This window comes from Sciurus carolinensis, chromosome 4, assembly GCF_902686445.1.
Source record: "Sciurus carolinensis chromosome 4, mSciCar1.2, whole genome shotgun sequence".
NCBI classification, from domain to species: Eukaryota; Metazoa; Chordata; class Mammalia; order Rodentia; family Sciuridae; genus Sciurus; species Sciurus carolinensis.
The window spans coordinates 128,706,168-128,726,388 of record NC_062216.1 but is presented as its reverse complement, the minus strand read 5'-3'; the positions used below and the strand labels follow the sequence as shown (position 1 = coordinate 128,726,388).

The 20,221-nt window shown below is 36.6% G+C and overlaps 1 protein-coding gene across 1 annotated transcript in view; it reads left to right on the top strand.

Moving 5' to 3' along the window:
- Best3 (bestrophin 3) overlaps positions 1-20,221 on the top strand; it is an 87,499-nt gene that overhangs the window by 4,655 nt on the left and 62,623 nt on the right. Inside the window, exon 2 of the mRNA XM_047548901.1 lies at positions 11,642-11,703. The gene's annotated coding sequence lies outside the window, so the exon portion shown is untranslated. The remainder of the gene's footprint in view (positions 1-11,641; positions 11,704-20,221) is intronic.

Here is a 20,221-nt window from a genome sequence, read left to right as displayed (position 1 = left end):
GCTTTCTTCTTATTCTGACAAAACATTTGAAAGTACTGAACTACCTTCTGAAACCACAGGAAAAAGGAAGGACTTTAGTTTAAGATAGTGAAAATCTCAGATTTAAGTCAGGCATGTGAATTAATTTTACATAAACTTTGAGGAGTTGCTGTGCTATTTTGGTAAAAATGAAGTCCAAATTTCAAAAGACACATATTTTGATGAACATGAATCATTCTTCAACTTCCTGCAGCTGCATTTGGTGAGTAAACCTCAAGATGTGTTTAAATTGCCAAGCATCTCCCCTATCTGTACAACTTGGTTGCAAAAGGAATTTAATTTCACATACCTGAAAGGGAAACAGGCTATCAAAAAGACAAAACTTAATTAGAATTTGAGAAAATAGCATGTGATTCACAAAATTGTCTTAAATTTCAGACTGCATGACTTTCTCTCATGAAATGGCTGAAATCAAGGCTGATAGTAACCATATAATCAGTAACAAAAAATTGAAGTAGAGATTCAAGTATATAGTGCCTGACATCCCAAGAATTATTTAGTCAAATACCTAACTGTATTGTCACTGATATAATCAAAATTAATCGACAAGTTTCTGTTTTAGATAAATATTTTTCCACACCAAAAATACTCTGCCATCATCCCTGTGTGAAATAATTCTTGCCAGACAAGCAGACACTTTTGGCTAAAAGACATGGGCATCTGCCCCAATTCAGTGTGAGCTGTTCCAGCACAGGGGCCCAGATGATTCAGATAATTCCAGAATCTGACCTTGAGGAAAGAACTAGATCCTATAAAAGAAATACCTGAATATTGCTTAGCCTGGTATTTTATAAGGAGTAAATGAACAGTATAAACTTAATTGGTCTGCCTCTTGGGGTTCTAAAATTTCCAGCATGTTATAATTATGAGGCTTCAAATAAGACCTAGCCAAAATATATGAGTCATCCCTAGTTTGGGTAGGCTATATTATCACATTTACATAAACAGGGTTGACTAAACAATTTTGAAGGACTCCTTATATTATTCTAAAAATTACTAATTTTGAATATCATTAGGAGAGAATTCATGCCACATGTGTACAGATTTCTGACTACCCCTAGAATGTAGATATCACTTTTCTAAAGAAGAACTTCTGATTTGCACATAACTGAGTATAGTAATATTTTTTCTTTCTATCCTTACAAATTATTCAAGACGTAAGAGGGTGCCGGATACAGTGGTGCAAGCCTGTAACCCCAGGGACTCAGGAAACTGAGGTAAGAGAATCATCAGTTCAAAGCCAGCCTCAGCAACTTAGTGAGGACTTAAGCAACTCAGCAAGACCCTGTCTCTAAATAAAATATTTTAAAAGGGGAGCGGGGGGGGCGCTGGAGATGTAACATCTTCAATCTTCAATCCCAGGTACCAAAAAACAAAACAAACCAAAAAACTTAGACGCTAAAACATAACCCCCATGTCCCAAAATCCACAAACCCATTTTTTGTTGTTATTCTTTTGCAAACTAGTACACAAGTATACTGCCTGGATTCCCAAACATATATAAAAGTTGACAAAAGCAAATTGAGCAGAAATTGTGTGGGAAGAAATGGAGCAGGGGCGGGGGACAAACAGATCTCAGCAGCAAGATGGCTCAGCTACATAGCAGTTGAAGAAATATTGCTCATGAAGGTATAGGAGCAGATTTAGGATTACTGAAACGTTATCTTCCTTCTTCTTTTTTTTTTTTTTGGTACTGGGAATTGAACCCAGGTGTTCACTTCACCGCATTCCCCAGCCCTTTTTATTTCTTAGAGAGACAGGGTTTCTCTAAATTGCTTAGGGCCTCACCAAGTTGCCGAGTCTGGCCTTGAACTTGCAATTCTCCTGCCTCAGCCTCTGAGTCCCCAGCGTGTATCACCACACCCAGCACATTATTCTTTTTTTTTAAAAAAGGGAGGGGCTGGGAGATAGCTCAGTCAGTAGAGTGCTTGCCTTGTAAGCACATAGGCCCTGGGTTCGATTCCCCAGCACCCAAAAATAAATACATAAATAAATAAAAAGGGAGATAAGGAAACTGTGTAAGTCATGCAGGCAAGAAAACTAACCTGTACTCAGGTTGATTCAGAAAAACAGTGCAAGTGAGGTTGTACAAATAATCACTACTATAGTAAGCCATATTTACGGGAAACAATCTGTTTTTGTGGCAGCAGAGTTATACATAACTAAAAAATAGTTCTTTCTAGTAGAATGAGACAGACATCATTACCCTACGTACATGTTTGAGTACACGAATGGTATGAATCTACATTGTGTACAACCATGGAAATGAAATGATGTACCCTATTTGTGTACAATGACTCAAAATGCAGTCTGTAAAAAATAAACAAATAAATAAATAAATAATAGTTCTTTCTTATCCATACTCTCACCCATTGTGGAAACAAACTCTGGCAAATAGCTTGTCCACGAAAATGATGAGAAATAAAAAAGGAACTAGCATACAACCAATATATAAACTGTAACAACATTTTTGGAAAAGAATAAAACAACAGATGAAGGATACCAGTAAAATTTTTGAAAAATATATTTCCCTGAATTAGGAGAAAAATGAGACAATTGCCTCCATAAAGCCATAAAGTATAAATGTAGGAATCAAAAGAAGATATAGTAAGACAACAGTGGGTGGTAAAATGTAAGATGAAAGAATTCAGAAAAGCAGTAGTAGAAAAAAATAACAGAAAACAAAATTAGAAGGGAACTGCAAAAGAATAGACAAGAAATAAAGAAAAAAGAAATGAACAAAATAAGCAAAATAAAATGAAAAATGAAATCAGAATTGTAAACAAAATAATATAGAAAATAGGCCAAAGAGTTTTTTAAATTTATAAGCAGTACCCAAAGAAAACAAATAATGAAACAAATATTTAAAGATATAATTGAATGAAACTTTCCTCAAAAAAAGTACATATCTTTATTGAAAGGAGGTATCACATGTGAGGAACATTTTCCCTAGTATAGCTACTGACTACAAACAAAATAATAATCCTTTAGCTGGGCACAGTGGCACAGGCCTGTAATCCCAGCAGCTCAGGAGGCTGAGGCAGGAGGATCGAAAGTCCAAAGCCAGCCTCAGCAAAAGCAAGGTGCTAAGCAACTCAGAGACCCTGTCTCTAAATAAAATACAAATTAGGGCTGGGAATGTGGCTCAGTGGTTAAGTGCTCCTGAGCTTAATCCCCAATACCCAAAATAATAATCCTTTAGAGAGATTGAAAATAATCAAATCACTCATAAAGTAGAAATACTGGGCTGGTCTCATATTTCTGCACAGCAACATTCATTCCTAAAAGAGCATATTATGGCTTAAATATTGAAACTGGAGTTTCAATATGAGGTGAAACTTGATTCTGTGCTTCTCCTGGGGAGTGGGTTTGTGTAAACTGTAGACACCTGCTGCCAAGAAAGCCTGTTTTAATGTTAGCAGCTAATCAAAGCAGGGATGTCTGCCAGCATCAACTCTGAGTGTCACAGCTGACAAAGCTGGATTCTTCACCACTATCAAGTGGTGTGTTGCAGCTCTTAATGGTGGGCTGTGCCCTCCAGTGTCACAGCAGACCCCAGTAACTCACTGCCAGTTTCTTTGGGGGTTATTGTCTCACAAATTTGAAGAATGAAATCCATGAACAATATGGAAGGCAAGAGTAAAAGGAGTAGGATTTAATCAAGTGAGAAGAAAAAGAGAACCCTGCAAGAGACCCCAGTAGGGGTTGCCATTGAGTGTACTAGTCTAGAGTTTATATAGCTCTTGGACCAACACTATTATTTTTTTTTTAAGATTCTAAAAGCACTCCTTGGTTCACTCAACATTAGTAGTCAAGTGTCCTTAAGAGCTAGATTACATTACTAATTTTGTCTTTTCTATTTATCTGATCAATTAATTTTTAAATGGTTTCATGGAGAATTTGCATTGTATTTTGTATCATTGTATCTATCTTATTAAGCTTCTCTGAGAAGGAAACCAAGAGGGCACTAGAATAAAGATTTTTTTTTTTATTTATGATAAAATTACTGGATGAAGTTAGTTGGTTTTCAGAATAAAGTAAGAGGGTTTATTAAAGTCAGAAAAATGGCAGGTTTCAAAAAATGTCATAGTCCACCATTTTAGGGTAAATGGAGAAAAGAGGTACCAAAGTGATCTTCAGAAGCTTAGCAGAGTGTTGGAGACTGAGGAGAGTTACCTAGAAAACAGAAAAAGCAGATAAAATTCCTGTTGCTCCCCACCGGGTCATTAAGTTTAAAACTGCCAAATCATCAAGGCATTAACAAGATAAAAAACATAAGATTAAAGTATTTTTCTCCAAAAATGTGCCTGAAACATAAGATGTTTTCTGATGTGGAAGCATGTAAAATTCTCTTTGATGGTATTTTTCTTATCAATGAACACTTGTCAGGGAAATCATGGTGTAACTTGTCTCCCCAGGTTCTCACCCTTAGCTATTACCTGACTAATTTCATGTCCCTAGGTAATAGGGCTCCCAAAACCCTTGCTGGGCAAAGTAAGAATTCATGGAAGTTCATTTCTTTCTTTATTCAAGATGAAGTTATTCATTGACAAAATAACTCAAATGGAAAGACTTTGGGCACATGCAAAAAATGAAAAATAATCTCCTTTCAGAGTTAAGAGCCTCTTAGGAGAGTAACATACCTATCAAGGTCACAAATGTCCATTTGAAAAGCCACCAGATCCCAGTCAGGGACATAAATTCAAACTGCCAGACCCCAGACAAACTTCAGTGGGACATAATTAATTCATCACAGAATCTGATAGGTAAAGCTCCAACAGATGTGGTGACTGATTTTAAATAAGATTTTTCTTTTAGAATTACTTTTATTACTTTAAATTTGTCCTTCCAAAAGTTTTGTACTATAATGTGAATTTTAGGAAACAATCTGAAAGCCCACCAATATGGAAATGACAGATTTTGGCATATCTAGTCTCTGGATTCTTGGGCATTTGTTGTAAAGAGTGAGTTTGATCTCAAAATACAGACATAGAAAACAGCTATGATTTTTTTTAACAGAAGTAAATAGAACAATGTGTACAATGTCAGGTGCAGTGGCACATGCCTGTAATCCCAACTACCCAGGAGGCAGGCAGGAAGATCCCAGTTTCAAGACCAGCTTGGGCAACTTAGTGAGACCCTGTTTCAAAAGGAGAAAATTTAAAAGGGCTGGCGATGAAACTCAACAGTAGAGCACACCTGGGATCAGCCCCCAGTACTACAAAAAAAAAAAAAAAAAAAAAAAAAAATTGTGTGTGTGTTCCATTTTTGTTAATCAGAAATTTTGCAAAACAAATGTGTTGGATGTGATCTTTGTGCACTTTCTCAGATTTCCTCTATTATCTCTTTTGTTCTGAAGGTAACCTCAACACCTCATTGTACCCCTACCACAACTGGTGCCTTTGCTGAGCTCCCTGGGCCTGCATGCTGAACCCTAACAGCATCAAGGTGTTGCTCTCATTTCTAATCTTTTCCCCACCTATCCTGGGGACTGAATCCAGGCCCTTGTGCATGTTAGAAGTAAGCACTCCACTACTGAGTTACAAGCCCCACTCTAATTTCTAGATGAAATGCCACAACCTGGAATAGGGAATTTGGCTTCCTATGTGACTGCAAAGGGCTGGGAAATGAGAAGTTACTTCTCTATAAGGTGAAACTTGGCCAATGAGAAATGAGAGACAGAAGGGATTTGAGAAATTCTCTCCCCTCTCACCTTCAGGTTGACTGCTCTGTAGTGGGGTTTCTTTTTGCAGTTTTTCCACAGAAATACTGTATACTAGTGGATGCATGTGCAAAGCATCTCCTATGTCTTTGCCAAGCCCGTTGTGAAATGGAGCAGTTACACATCAAGTGCATAGCTTTGCATGTTTCTTGCCTTACTTCCATATTCAACTGACCCTCACCAGCCTCACTTGAATTTCCCAAATAAAGTGCATGTTAATCCTCCCCTCTAGTTCTCCTGTCTAGAGGACCCAGGCTGAGACCACAATAAAACTAAAAGGCTATATGTAAAATGTTGGTGAATGTACATATGTACATACACATAAGCCTTTGTTTGTAAATGCTTAGAAATGTGAGGATACCCAGTGGACCTTAATAGTGGTTTGCCTCTACTGCTTTTATTTTTAAACAAATATGCTTTAATTTTGTATATTAAGCTAAACAATAATATAAAATCCTACCATGTTTCCCTACTTTACACCTTTGCAGGCTCTGGTTTATCATTAAATCATTGCATTTCTAGGGCAAAGTTAGTCTCACCTCCAATATTCACACATGCATACACACATAGCCACGCATACACACATAACCATATGTACACACACACACACACACACACACACACTTCTTGCTGGCAGATGCCATAATATCACCACATAATCACCATAATGTCACCAAATTAGTGTGTTAGGCAACCATGAGGACTCTTACCTCAAATTTTTGGTTTGTGAGATAATAAATATGCTCACACTTTAAATTAGGCACTCCATTAATTGTCTTCAAAAGCAGCCTGGTGAAACTGGAGTTTTGAGATTAAACTCAATCCACTGCTTCTAATGGCAGGTGGGATCTGCATAAGCTGCAGGCCTCTACAGCTGAGAAATGCTGCAACTCTTAATGGTGGGCCATGTCCATCAGTGTTGGAATAGACCCCAGCAGCTCACTGTCAATTTCTTCTTTCATGGTTCTTATCCCATGAATTCAAAGAATGAAATCCACAGACCAGGATGAATGAATGTAAGAATAGGATTTATTGAAGAGTAGAAACAGTACCAGAACTCTTGCAATATAAGAGGGGACACAATAACAGGTTTTCTCCATCCAGTGTGCTAGCCTAGGGGTTTATATAGCATTTGGGTCACTGTGATTGGTCCAAATTTATGCTAATTAGGGTTTGGGAGGAGTACCGATGCCACTGGTCCAAGCTTATGCTAAATTAGGTTTTGGAAAAGCAGTAACACTTGGTTACCCCTGAATCCCATTCAGATTTGCCTTACTTAATATTTATCTTATTGTTTTCATATACTCCTAACATCTGCATATAGTAGGAACTCAGCAAACATTTCTTGAATTGATTAGGTTCATTCATCTGAAATTCCTATATTACATATCTGAACGGAGGTTAAGTAATGGGAAGGAAAGGAACAAAATACAGTGTGAATCATTTCTTATCCAAAAACTTAAGGCTGTCAGGAAAGTTAACAGAATTAATCACAAAACTGTGTTATTTAAATCATTTTCAAATTGTACTGTCCAAGGAATAGGAACAAATTGCAGTGAGAATTGAAAGATTCTCCTATTACCATATTATTTCTAGATATAATCAATTAAACATGACTTAAAAAATAATTCTGTTCTTGGTAGGGAAATCCTAGTGTTTGAAAAGAAGAGTACCAACAAGACAATTAAAGCTTGTCACCAGAACTTAACAAGTCCATCCAACAAAGAATTGTCAGGTGGTGGTGGAAGCTGCAGTTGCTACAAGTGAGGGCCACCATTTTGTAACCTAGCTCAAAGCCCTGTATCCTAAACTTGTCTAACTCTCCCCTTAAGTAGCTCTAACTGCAATAACAAAACAGCCAACTTTAATTGTAGGCATGAATTGGGGAAAGAGTTTGACATAGACAAATAGTATGTATTTATGCAATATTTATTATCCTGGTACTATGTGCCAGAAGTGTTCTAAGTGCTAGAAATTCAGTCGTGAATAAAGAGACAAAAATCTTCACCCACACAGAGTTTATTTTCTAGAATTGGGGAGAAGTGGGTTGGGAGAAATAGTAACCAAAAGTATCAGAAAATCATTTTAGTCCTTAATTTTCTAGTAGGGCCAACTCTGAAAAAACTTGTCAAAGCAATAGAGTTCTGTCCTTTCCTTCCCCCGTCACTCTTTCTAGCCACTTCTGGTTCCTTTTGCATAGTATTTAGCACCTTCCCTTTACATTCCTCCCCAAATGACTTATTTTGCACTACGTGTGGTCAACTGAATCTCCACTTTTTTCTCAAAAGCTGTCCAGATGAGTCTAATGATCAGTGAGCCTGCTTCTGTCCACTTCTCATAACCACCAGTTTGTATCATTTTTCCAAGGACTTGCTCACTGCATTCAATTTTAATTTAGTTTTAGAACATTTAATTCTAATAACACTTGTGATAGAAATCCTGGGCTCCAGAGAAGGCTGGTAGAAAAGATCTCCTGGGCAGATGTGCCTTGGGTATCTTAAATTAACTGGATAGTTTTCTTTTTTTCCTTTGGGAAGAGCCAATGCTTCTAGAATCATTATCAAGTAATAGATTTATGACTGATTAATACAGCCCACCGGCCTGTGTTTATTGGCAACAAGGGTACTTTCTTCCCTTCCAGTGCACCTGCTAGTTCCTTCTCTCTGTCTGCTGGCTGCCCCCACCCTGCCAAACTCCCAGTCACACCTTCACTCAAGAGTGAACATCCAGATCCTACCACTGGCTCCTCCCTACCCCACATCTGATATTGTTAGGGTGACCATATAATTTATTAAACCAGATCAAATCTGAGAGAAAAAAGGATGGCACTTTTAATAACTATACCAGGATAACAGATAAACCAGAACTCTACTTATGACCACCAAAATAAGAGTTGAAAATTGGAAAGAAAAAAAAAAAAAAGGCTGATTGAACTGTATTTTGTTTTTCTTTTTTGGTGCACTTCTGATAAAGTTGCCAACCTGTACAAATGCATCCTGCTTCACACAAAAGAAATCCTGAAAAGTTGTTTGTTGTGTAAATGACATTTCAGATACATAGTTAACTAAGGAAACTGCATAAGGAAAGCAAAGGACATAAAAAAAAAAAAAAGAAAGAAAGAAAGAAAGAAATTCTGTCACAAAATACCTTCCCCTCTCTTTTGTAAAGTTGTAAAACATAAATTTTCTGTAACACTTTCTTTAAAATGGCAACATACATTGGCCACTGTTATACACAGTAGAATATTTAATTATCATAGAAACCCCATAAAGGAGTATAATATGGGGCTGGGGAGATAGCTCAGCTGGTAGAGTGCTTGTCTCGCAAGCACAAGGCCCTGAGTTTGATCCCCAGTACCGCAAAAAAAAAAAAAAAAAAAAAAAAAAAAAAAAAGGAGTATAATATGGAGCACACGCAGATGGCATTTGCCCTATTAAGGCATCTATTAGAATAGATACAAGTGCCCACCCTAGCAGCATTGAATACTAGTCTTTATTCATATCAAGGTTGTTTTGTTTGTCATCATTTGTAAAACAACATATACTCATTGTGAAGAAAAAGCCTGAAAAATATAGAAAAGTAAAAAAGCAAGGAAAAAACCATAATCACCTCAATTGCATCATTAGGATTCTGGTTTTGTTTTGTTTTGTTTTGTTTTGTTTTTCCAAATAGTTGTATTGGTATAACTATTTTATACTCGGTTATAATCATACTACTTATAAATTTAAATTATTTTACATGTACTTCTCCATACCATTATAAATTATTTATAAGCGTAATTTTAAATAAGTGCACAGTAATCTGTGTGGGAAACATCTTGTCTATTTACCTATTTCCTAGTTTGTAGGGCATTTCTTATTACAAACAATGTCACAATGAACACTTTGTACTAAAATCATCTTTTGTAGCTCATGTTTCTTGAAGCTAGATTGCAAAAACTGAAATTTCTCTTAAAATATATGAACATATTTAAGGTACCTGTTACATATTAAAAATTGCCTTCCTAGAAGTTTTTTATCCAGTTTACATATCCATCAACAATGAATAGGACCTTCGTTGGAACTGAATATTCACATAAAAAAAATTATAAATGTTTTTTTGGTTTACATTTTTTTATTTATCTAGAGAAGCTTAGCTGTTTCCATATAATGGCTAGCTAACAATATTTTCTACTGTACGAATTGTTCCTATCAATTGTACACAGGAATTGTTACTAAATGTACAGATTACAAATATCTATAACATACCTGAAAGAGTTCCTTATATTCCAACTTGACAAAAACAAATAGGCCCACTAAGAATTATTACATGGAATGAAAACAATATACATATTTTTACAGAGAGAATGTAAGCAAACAAAATAATGACATTTGTGATATCCTGGTATTAATTTCTACCCTCATGGAGCAAAGGCAAAACCCTAAGCATTGAGGCAACTAAGGCAGGGTTCTTAGTCCTAGTCAGCATGCGTCATATTCTGTGTTCAGTCTGAGTTTCCTGATTCCCCTTCTCTGTTTTAATGTTAGTTTTCTCATACCTCCTGTTGTAGAACCTGAAGCAGATGTTACTACCATTTTTACAGATGAGAAAATAGATTCACAGAGACATTTGACTTGCTCAAGGTCACACAGGTAGTAAGAAGTTGAACCCTTCCTGATTGGAAAACCTCATATTCCTTCCACCACCATGTTTTTACCTGAAGTTATGTGGATAAGGTATTCAGGAAAAGGAAGAAACAAGGGAACTGAAAAATGGCTGCCATTAAGTATTAGATATGCCTTAGCCAGACTGCACTGAGCTCCAGTAACATAAAAGCATTCATTTTGTGTGCTTTGGATTTCACTTTACAATTTTTTTATAAAAAGTCATACTTATCCACAGCCTGGTTCTTTTACGTAGCATTTTACCTGACAGGCAATATAGCACAGTGGATGAGAATACAGGCTTGGAAATCCATCTGTCTGAATTGTAATCCCAACTTTGACTTTTGCTCCTGTTTAACCTAGGAATGTAACTCAAATGCTCTGCCCTTAGGTTCCTCATCTATGAAAAGAGGGGGATGATAATCAGAGTACTTACCACAAAGTTGGAAGGAAGAGCAAATGAACTAATAGTGTAAAGCATCTGAAGAGCTGCCAACTCAAGTAATGTTAGTTGTTGTTGCCATTATGTGTATGGATTCATTTAACCTCATGACAACTCTGACTCTATGACAACCTTACTGTAATCCTCCTTTTAATCTGATGATATAACAGAAGTTATAATAATTATAAAAGTATAAAACACTATTCAAACCAAAAGAAAAGGATCTCTGGCTGCAGATGTGAACCAGAGCCAAGAAACACCATACATAATGAAACATAAAAAGTTAAGGGAAATAAGTTTTTTGCATCAAAAACAAAATTAAGCAACATTAAACACTGACATAAAGCTTTTGGGCAACAATGAATGAGAAGATAGAGAGATTTAAAGTAGTTTTATTTGAATCCCAAAGAAACCTTAGAAAAAGACTATCTCTACTGTAGAGGACTGACAGAAATGCTGACAGATGTTACAGTCATTCTCTTTGTATATTACTTAAATGCCACTTAGCCTATTCTTGATAGGCTTGGATGCTTGGTTTCAGAGACCTGTGATTCACATTCATAAATAATTAATACACATTTTTAAAAAAATTTGTACGCCAATCTATACTTTCTTTTTGAATGAAAAGCACACATATGCCAAACATTTTTCTTTTAAAAATCAATCTTTCTTGAGAATAACCTTGCATCAAAATCCTAGGGTAGTCAGTATAGCTAAAATATTTCCGAGTATTGTCCATAAGAAATAAACCATTATGGAAACACTTATACACATCTTCTTCCTTCTCTTTCCCAGATACAGGGGAAGACAATCTCCTGCTGGGTTTTTGGAACCCCGGGGCCTTGGTCCAAAAACAGGTAGGCAGAGGCCAAAGATTAGTGCAAATGTAAAGACCTAGGAAATTTTGTTGGTGAAATGTCAGTCTAAATGTGAGAAATTTAGAGAAAAAGGAGATGGAGGACAGCAAGGAAAAAGGAAAAATATAGAAATAGGAGTAATGAAAGGAATGGATGCAGAGAGAGGATCAAAATGGCATGAAAATCCAACCTATAGGTTAGACTCAACTCTCTCATAAGGAAATCAAGCTACTGAAGAGATTGCTGGCTGTGGTGCAAAGGAAACTTATTTTTTAAGGACATTGAACTATTTGAGTTGAAAAGTATAAAGAATGGCACAAAAAAATGAAATTAAAAACAGATACAAAAATAAGCTTCTTAGATAGTCTATTGCTTTGTCATTACAATAATTACACACACTGATCATTATGCAAGCTACATATTTAAACTTGACCCGTGGGTTGTTTGCTGGAGTAATTTAAACACTAAGGGCATCTATATTTGCAAATCTGCAGAAATCAATGTTATCATCAAACAGCCTAGCTACATGACTGGGTGTATTCTGAGTAATTTTGGTACCCTTTAGCTTCCTAGATTCCATTAGCCATTTTAGAAATAAACACAATTCAAGTTAGTATTGAGTCTGCCTAAGAAGTGAAATAAATATTGCATAAAAGGGGAGAAGACATAGATGTCTAGGGATGGAGAATGGACCATGTGACAGGGAAAGATTTGCTAATATAGCTCAGAGAAGATGGCTTTTTTTTTTTTAAGAGGATGACTTTTTACTCCTGCCCCTTTCAACCATGCTGTTTCACATCTTTGTGTTAATGCTGCTCATTGGAGCAGACTGTAATCTCTCCTTGACAATGATTTGTTCATATGTTTGTCTTTTCATCTAAACAGTGAATACCTTGAAGGCCGGGATCAAATATCATTCATCTGGTGTCCCTATCTCCTAGCACAGGGCCTGGCACATAACTGTTTCTCAATATCTTTTTACCAAATGAACCAAATGTTTATATTTTTTCCCTTTTTTTTTTTTTTTTTTTTTTTTTTTTGCCTAATGAAACTTTTTGACTTATGAAACTTTCTTTTTTAAATTTTTTTAGTTGGAGATGGACACAATAGCTTTATTTTATTTATTTTTATGCAATGCTGAGGATCGAACCCAGTGCTTCACACATGCTAGGCAAGCAGGCTATCACTGAGCTGTACCCGCAGCCCTTATGAAATGTCCTTAAAGGCTCTAAAGCAAAGTAGAATCCATTATTTTTACTCACAATCCCTTCAACCCCTGAGTAGTAAGTATAAATTTATATAATCTGATTATTAGTGACCAAACCTCCAGAGCTTGACATAGAGGATGGACCAATAACTGAAAAAGGCAGAGAGACATATGGGTGTTTTGCACAAGTGGTAAATTAGTAGAAGTTAATGTAAAGGTCATTAAAATTTTGCATGTCTTGGAATTAACCCTAAAGTAGAGATTCTTAATACAGGATCCTGGAACTGGGGCTGTAGTTCAGTGACAGAGTGCTTGCCTAGCTTGGGTAGGGCACTGGGTTTGATCCTTAGCACCACATAAAAATAAACATACAAAAATAATATAGGATCTATGGATTCTAGGGACTGAGAGTATAAACTCAGAGATAGAGTGTTGCCTAGCATGCACAGGCCTTAGGTTTGAGTCTCAGCACCACAAATAATATAAGATAAAGTTGCATGGATCTTTAGCAGGATGAACTCCAGGGGGCATATCTATGAACCACAAACATGAAATACATGAATATGTGCATTTCAAAAGGGAAGTGATCCATACCTCTCATTACATTTGAGGGTTTATGATCTGATAGGAATGAAATACATAACTCCAAAAAAGTAACTGCAGAAGCATGAAAAGAAATATGCACAAAGATGTTAATCAAAGCTTTGCTCAAAAGAGTGAAAAAAGGGAAATAACCCAAAAGGATTTCAAGAAGGGAGTATTGAACACATATATAAAACATATATGATACATAACATATGTATCAGCATATTTTTTAGTAAAAAGCAGGCTGTCACACTGTGCGTGTAGTATGGTCTTGTTTATGGAAATAACATGCATGTGTTTCTAGGCATAGAAGGTGTCCCTGCACAGAAAGACAGTAACCAAATGTTAACATTATTGTCGAGAGCTGGAGATGTAGCTCAGTGGCAGGATGCTTGCCTAGCATGTGCAAAGGAAGAGACCTGGGTTTAATCCCCAGTCCAAATACAAAAAACTTGTGTGAGGAATTTGGGATGTTTGTCTTTCCTTTTATACTTTATAATTTGTTTGAATTTTTACAGTGGGCATGTTCTCATTTAAATAAGACAATAATCATATTTTCTTTTTTAATTTTTTATTAGAACATTGTAGTGGTTGGGTTCATCTTGGCAAATTTGTACATGCATGGAATTCTGTTTCAGTTCATGTTCCTCCACTTTTTCCTCCCCTCCTCCTTCCCCTTGTTCGTTCCTCTTCCTCCACTCTTCTAGGCTTTCTGTTTGTTCATCTATTTATTTATTTTTAATTGGTTCTTCCTACTTATACATAAAGGCAAAATTCCCTATGGTATATTTATATATGTACATAGCATGGTTTTTAAAACTTCATTCTGCATTTCCTTCCCTTTCCTATTCCTCCTCTCTCCCTCTTCTACTCTACTGATCTTCCCTATCTCTTTATGATATCCAACCCTCCCTCCTTCTTTCCTTTATTTTGCTCTAGCTTTTACTTGTGAGAGAAAATGTCTGACCCTTGATTTTCTGCAACTGGCTTATTTTACTTAGCATGATGTTCTCCATATCTATCCATTTACTCACAAATGCCATAATTTCATTCTTCCTTAGGGATGAGTAACACTGCATTATATATATAAACTAGTTTCTTGATCCATCCATCTATTTATAATTTGGCATTGTGAATTGTGCTATTTTAAATATTGAGATGACTGTATCACTATACTATGCTGATTTTAGTTCTTAAAATACCAAGGAATGGGATAGCTAGGTCATGTGATGGTTCCATTCCTAGTTTTTGAGGAGACTCCCTACTGCTTTCCAGAGTGATTGTATGAGTCTGCAGTCCCACCAGCAATGTACAAGTGTTCCTTTTCCCCCACATCTTCACCAGCATTTATTATTGTTTGTGTTCTTGGTAATTATCATTCTAACTGGAATGAGATGAATTTTAGTGCAGTTTAGATTTGCATTTCTCTGATTGCTAGAGATGTTGAACATTTTTTCATATATTTGTTGGCCATTTGTATTTCTTATTTTGAGAAATGTCTGTTTACTTCTTTTGCCCACTTATTGATTGGGTTATTTGGGTTTTTGGTGTTAAGGTTTTTGAGTGTTTTATACATTCTGGATATTAATCCTCTGTCAGAGAAGCTGACAAAGATTTTCTTCCATTCTGTAGGCTCTTTCTTCACACTCTTGTTTCCTTTGCTGTGCAGAAGTTTTTAATTTGATGCATCTCACTTATTGATTCTTGTTTTATTTCTTGAGCTTTAGGGGTCTAGTTGAAGTTGGCGCCAACACTAATATGATAGAGTGCTGACCCTGTGTTTTCTTGTAGCAGTTTCAAGCTTCTTGTCTAATTCCTAAGTCTTTCATCCATTTTGAATTGAGTTTTGTACAGGATAAGAGATAGGGATCTATTTTCAGTATGGTAGTGTTTTCAATAATGATAAATAATAGTATTTAGAGAAATGTATGGAAGGCCTAACCATACCATAGTTGGCAATGAATAGTAACTTGAAAGTTATTAACCTTAAGTTGGCATCATGAGGGCGCTGCTGCTCTCCAACTAGACAACAGTGGGAGGAATCACAAATAAGGCTGACCCAGTGTAGCAATTCCTATGTCCTAGTTTAAACATGTTTAAAGGAAAGTGATAACTGATCTTGGAAGCTTCTGGCTCCATCTAGCTCATCGTGAACTAGTTTTTCTGTGAAGATGCAGAGGTCTGTACAAGAATAAAACCACCACGTGTTAAGAGGTAGGGATAATTGCATATTATCACTCAAGGTTGTGCCAGCCAGCCTGGTATGCAGCACAACCAGTTCCTGGAAGAGCTCAAGGCTCATCATCTATGTCAGATTAAAATCTTCTTTCCTCTTCAGTGGACGAAATCCTACTTTCCACTTTATGTTTAAAATGTGAAATGTTCATTCATGAAATTCAACCCTTCTCAGAAAGATTATGTACAGATACATTTGCCAGAAGTGCTGCCCTTTCTCTACCTCTTAATGAAAGCTCTCTGGTATGCTGTCAGAGGACTCTGCTTCAAAAGCTATGCATTTTCATGCATATCAAAACTACCCTAAGATTTCATCTCACCCCAATTAGAATGGCGATTATCAAGAACACAAGCAACAATAGGTGTTGGTGAGGATGTGGTGAAAAAGGTACACTCATACATTGCTGGTGGGGTTGCAAATTAGTGCAGCCACTCTGGAAAGCAGTATGGAGATTCCTCAGAAAGCTTGGAATGGAACCACCATTTGACCCAGCTATCCCACTCCTTGGCCTATACCCAAAGGACTTAAAATCAGCATACTACAGAGACACAGCCACATCAATGTTCATAGCTGCTCAATTCATCATAGCCAGATTGTGGAACCAACCTAGATGCCCTTCAGTTGATGAATGGATAAAGAAACTGTGGCATATATATACAATGGAATATTACTCCGCAATGAAGAATGATAAAATTATGGCATTTGCAGGCAAATGGATGAAATTGGAGAATATCATGCTAAGTGAGATAAGCCAATCTCAAAAAACTAAAGGACAAATGATCTCGATGATAAGCAGATGAGGACATATAATGGGGGGTGGGAGGGGTTAGCATTAGGGTTAGGGTTAGGTTTAGGGTTAGGGATAAGGAGTGTGGTAAGAATGAAGGAAAGAAGGACTGTATAGAGGGAAAAGAGGGGTGGGAGGGGTGGGGGGAAGGGAAAAAAAATAATGAATCAAACATCATTGCCCTATGTAAACATATGATTACACAAATGGTATGCCTTGACTCCATGTACAAATAGAAAAAAAACATGTATCCCATTTGTATACAATAATAATAAAAAATAAATTAATTAATTTAAAAAAAAAGCTATGCATTTTCAAAAGTCCCCTTTGTTTGGTACTCCAAATTTTGATACCCTGAGTTAGGTAAGTTGAATGCAAAGCATACTTTTTCTTTTGTCAAGTGGGAGAAGGACAATTATGAATGCCAAAAGAGATTAATTCTAGGAGAGAGCATATAAAAGGAAGTCATGGTACTGGAAACTTATTCCCTTAAGAATATCCATGCCCATATACCTGCTGTGCTTACCCAGAAATATGTGTACACGGATTTGAAGAGCATTGCTTTAGTCACCCCCACCATTCCTCATAGATATAGAAACTGAAGCCTAGTGTAGCGACCTGGGCAAGACTTGAGCCTCGGCCTTCCAACTTGAAGACCAATGAGTTTTCAACTCTACCATACTTCTTGCTATCGTGACCTCGTATAAATACTTTTATCTTGTAGAGCCTTATTTTTCTCATTTACGAAATGAGAGGGGTGGAGTAGATGATCTTCATGCTGAATACCTTTCCTTTATTCCTCCAGATCTACTTTCCAAAATTCCCCACCCTACACTAGACCCATACAAGTGAATATGTTTAAACTACAGCAGTGGGCTCCCTTGACCTCTGGCTTCTGATTAGGTACAGTTAATCAAGGAGTCCCTGGCAAGAGCTTAGAAGACAGAAGGGGAATAAAATTGAACTATTTATTCATTGGATCCCCTACTTGGATACTGTGGGTTAGTAATGTCCTGTCACTGATGCCACAGATCCTGTCTGGCATTCTTGTCATTCAACTTCCCTTTCTGAGTTCCGGTAACTTCTTCCCCTCTCCCATTCAGGCATGAGGTGGTAACACTTTTCCAGATAATTCCACCCCAAAGAATCCATACTGGATCCTCCCATGCACCTCCTGCCCAGCCATTTCTCTGTTTTGATTAAATCTTTTCTCTAGGAAGAAAGGAGGACCACATTCTCAATTTCTTTCCTTGATTCTTTTGAAAGGAACAGTCAGTAATGTCACTATAAATATATTTTCAGAATCTTGGCCCAGTTAAATATCAATGCAAGTAAAATAAACAAAACATTTCAGGTGAAAACCCCTTGTTACATTTAAACTTTTATTTTGAAAAATTTTGGACAGAAAAATTGGAGAAATAGTACAGAGTTCCCATATACCCTCACTTAGCTTCTTCTGTTGTTAGTATCTCACCTAACATTACTATAGTGATGAAAGCCAGGAAGTTAGCTTTGATACAATACCATTTTTCTGTTTGTTTGGCAATGCTGAGGCTCAAACCAAAGGCCTCGCCCATGCTAGGCAAGTGATCTACCACAGAGCTATAACCCCAGCTCCGATACAACATTACTAATTAACCTGCAGACCTTTTCCACATTTTACCAGTTGTCCTATGAATGCCCTAACTGGTCCAACATACAGTTGTCATGTCTCCTTAGTCCCTGCCAATCTGTGACAGTCCTCTGCCTTTCTCTACCTTTCATTGCTTTGACTCTTTGGAAAAGTATTGATTAGTCATTTTGTAGACTCTCAGTTCATGTTCATCTGGTGTTTGCTTGTCATTTGATCAAGACTATGCATTTTGTGCAAGAATATCACAGAAGTGACGTGCCCTGCTTAGTGCATCAGGTGAAGTGTCCATAAAGTCAATATGAGTTACAAATGGAAAAGTTAGCTTTGGCCACTTGGTTATGTGGGACTGGCCAAGTTTCATCTCTGTAATGTTTCTACTTTTCCCTTTGTAACTAAATGTATCTTGTGGGGAGATAACTTTGAGACTGTGTCCCATTTCTCAACAGAACTTTCTCTCACTACTTTTTAATATTTATTATGATTCCAAATGGTAATTTTTAAAATCCACAATTATTTCTGTACTTATAAAATAAAAGCTAGTCCTTCTCTCCATTTATTTGTTTGTTCATGTCAGCATAGACTCCAGGGTATTTACTTTATCATCTGGCTAAAACCCATTACTATCAATACTTATTATTGAGTTATAACTTGCCCCAAATTTCCTTGGCTCCTGTGTCAGTAGGATACCCCATCATTTTTTAGTACTTTCTTACAACTATGGTTTGAATGTGTCCCCCCAAATTCACAAGTTGGAAACAGCATCAGGAGGTAGGGCCTAATAAGAGGTGAGGGGATGGCAGAGCCTTGTGAATGGAGCAGTCATGGTGGGAGTGGATTAGGTACCATGAAGACGAGCTGTTACAAAAGCAAGCCTGGCTCCTCACGCTTGCTCCCTCGTAGTGCTCGCTTGGTGTTGACACAGCGCAAAGGCCCTTGCCAGATGCCAGTGCCATCCTCTTGAATTTTCTACCCTCCAGAATCATGAGCCAAGTAAATCTCTGTCTTTATAAATTACTTAATCTGTGATTTCTGTTATAACAACAGAAAAATGACAAAGACACCTACTTTCTGGCACCACAAAATGTTCAGGCTCATCTTGTTTTTTCTAGAATCATCATTTCTCTGAAGAACCCTTATTTGCTCAATCCTATTGTGCATGTAAAGTAGTTTCAGAATTGCTAACCCAGCAAATTCACTAACTAGAGTATAATATTTGGGTACAGTTCTTTATGTCTCTAGCTTTGTATTATATAGTCAAAATACTATTTTCCAAAGTTAGTTGGTTCTTCTCCACCTCCTTAAGTATGGCTATGATATTCATTTGTAATATAGTTAAATCAATTTTTTACTGTTTGTGTTCTCATTAGGCTTCTTCCATATCCTGATTGATTTTAAATATTTTGGGGACCAAGTATATAAAGCATTACTATGATTCTAAGAGTCAGAGCTGTACAAAAAGTATATCAGTCAGATCAATGTCACACCCCACCCCATCCCATTACCCCATTCCCACTCCCTCATTCTTTCCATCTGTTTCCCAATAACCAAATTTCTTTTGTACAAGTAAGCAGATATATTTTGTGTCCATTTTCTTTCCTGAAAAGTAGCACATTATAGACCCTCACTCATTTTTTAAAATTAATGTTCAGTTTACATAAAGTTAACCAATGTACAGTTCAACACTTAAATACCTCCAAAATAGTATTTGCCATATTCACAATGTGGCACAACAACACCTGTCTATGCCTACAATATTTTCATCATCCCAAAGGGAACTTTTGTGCCCATCAAGCAGTTATTCCACATTTTCCCCTACCCAGAGCCTAATCTGGTGACTAATTAGTCTGGTGACTAATCTATTTTCTGTCTCTGTGGATATACCTATTCTGGATATTTCATATCAGTAGAATCATGGGGGGGGGGAATATATATATATATATGTAATATCTGATTTCTTTCACTTATCATAATGTTTTTAAGGTTCATTTTTGCTATGGCATGTATCAATACCTCATTCCGTTTCTGTAATTGAATAACTCTCATGATATGGATATATCATAATTTGTTTAT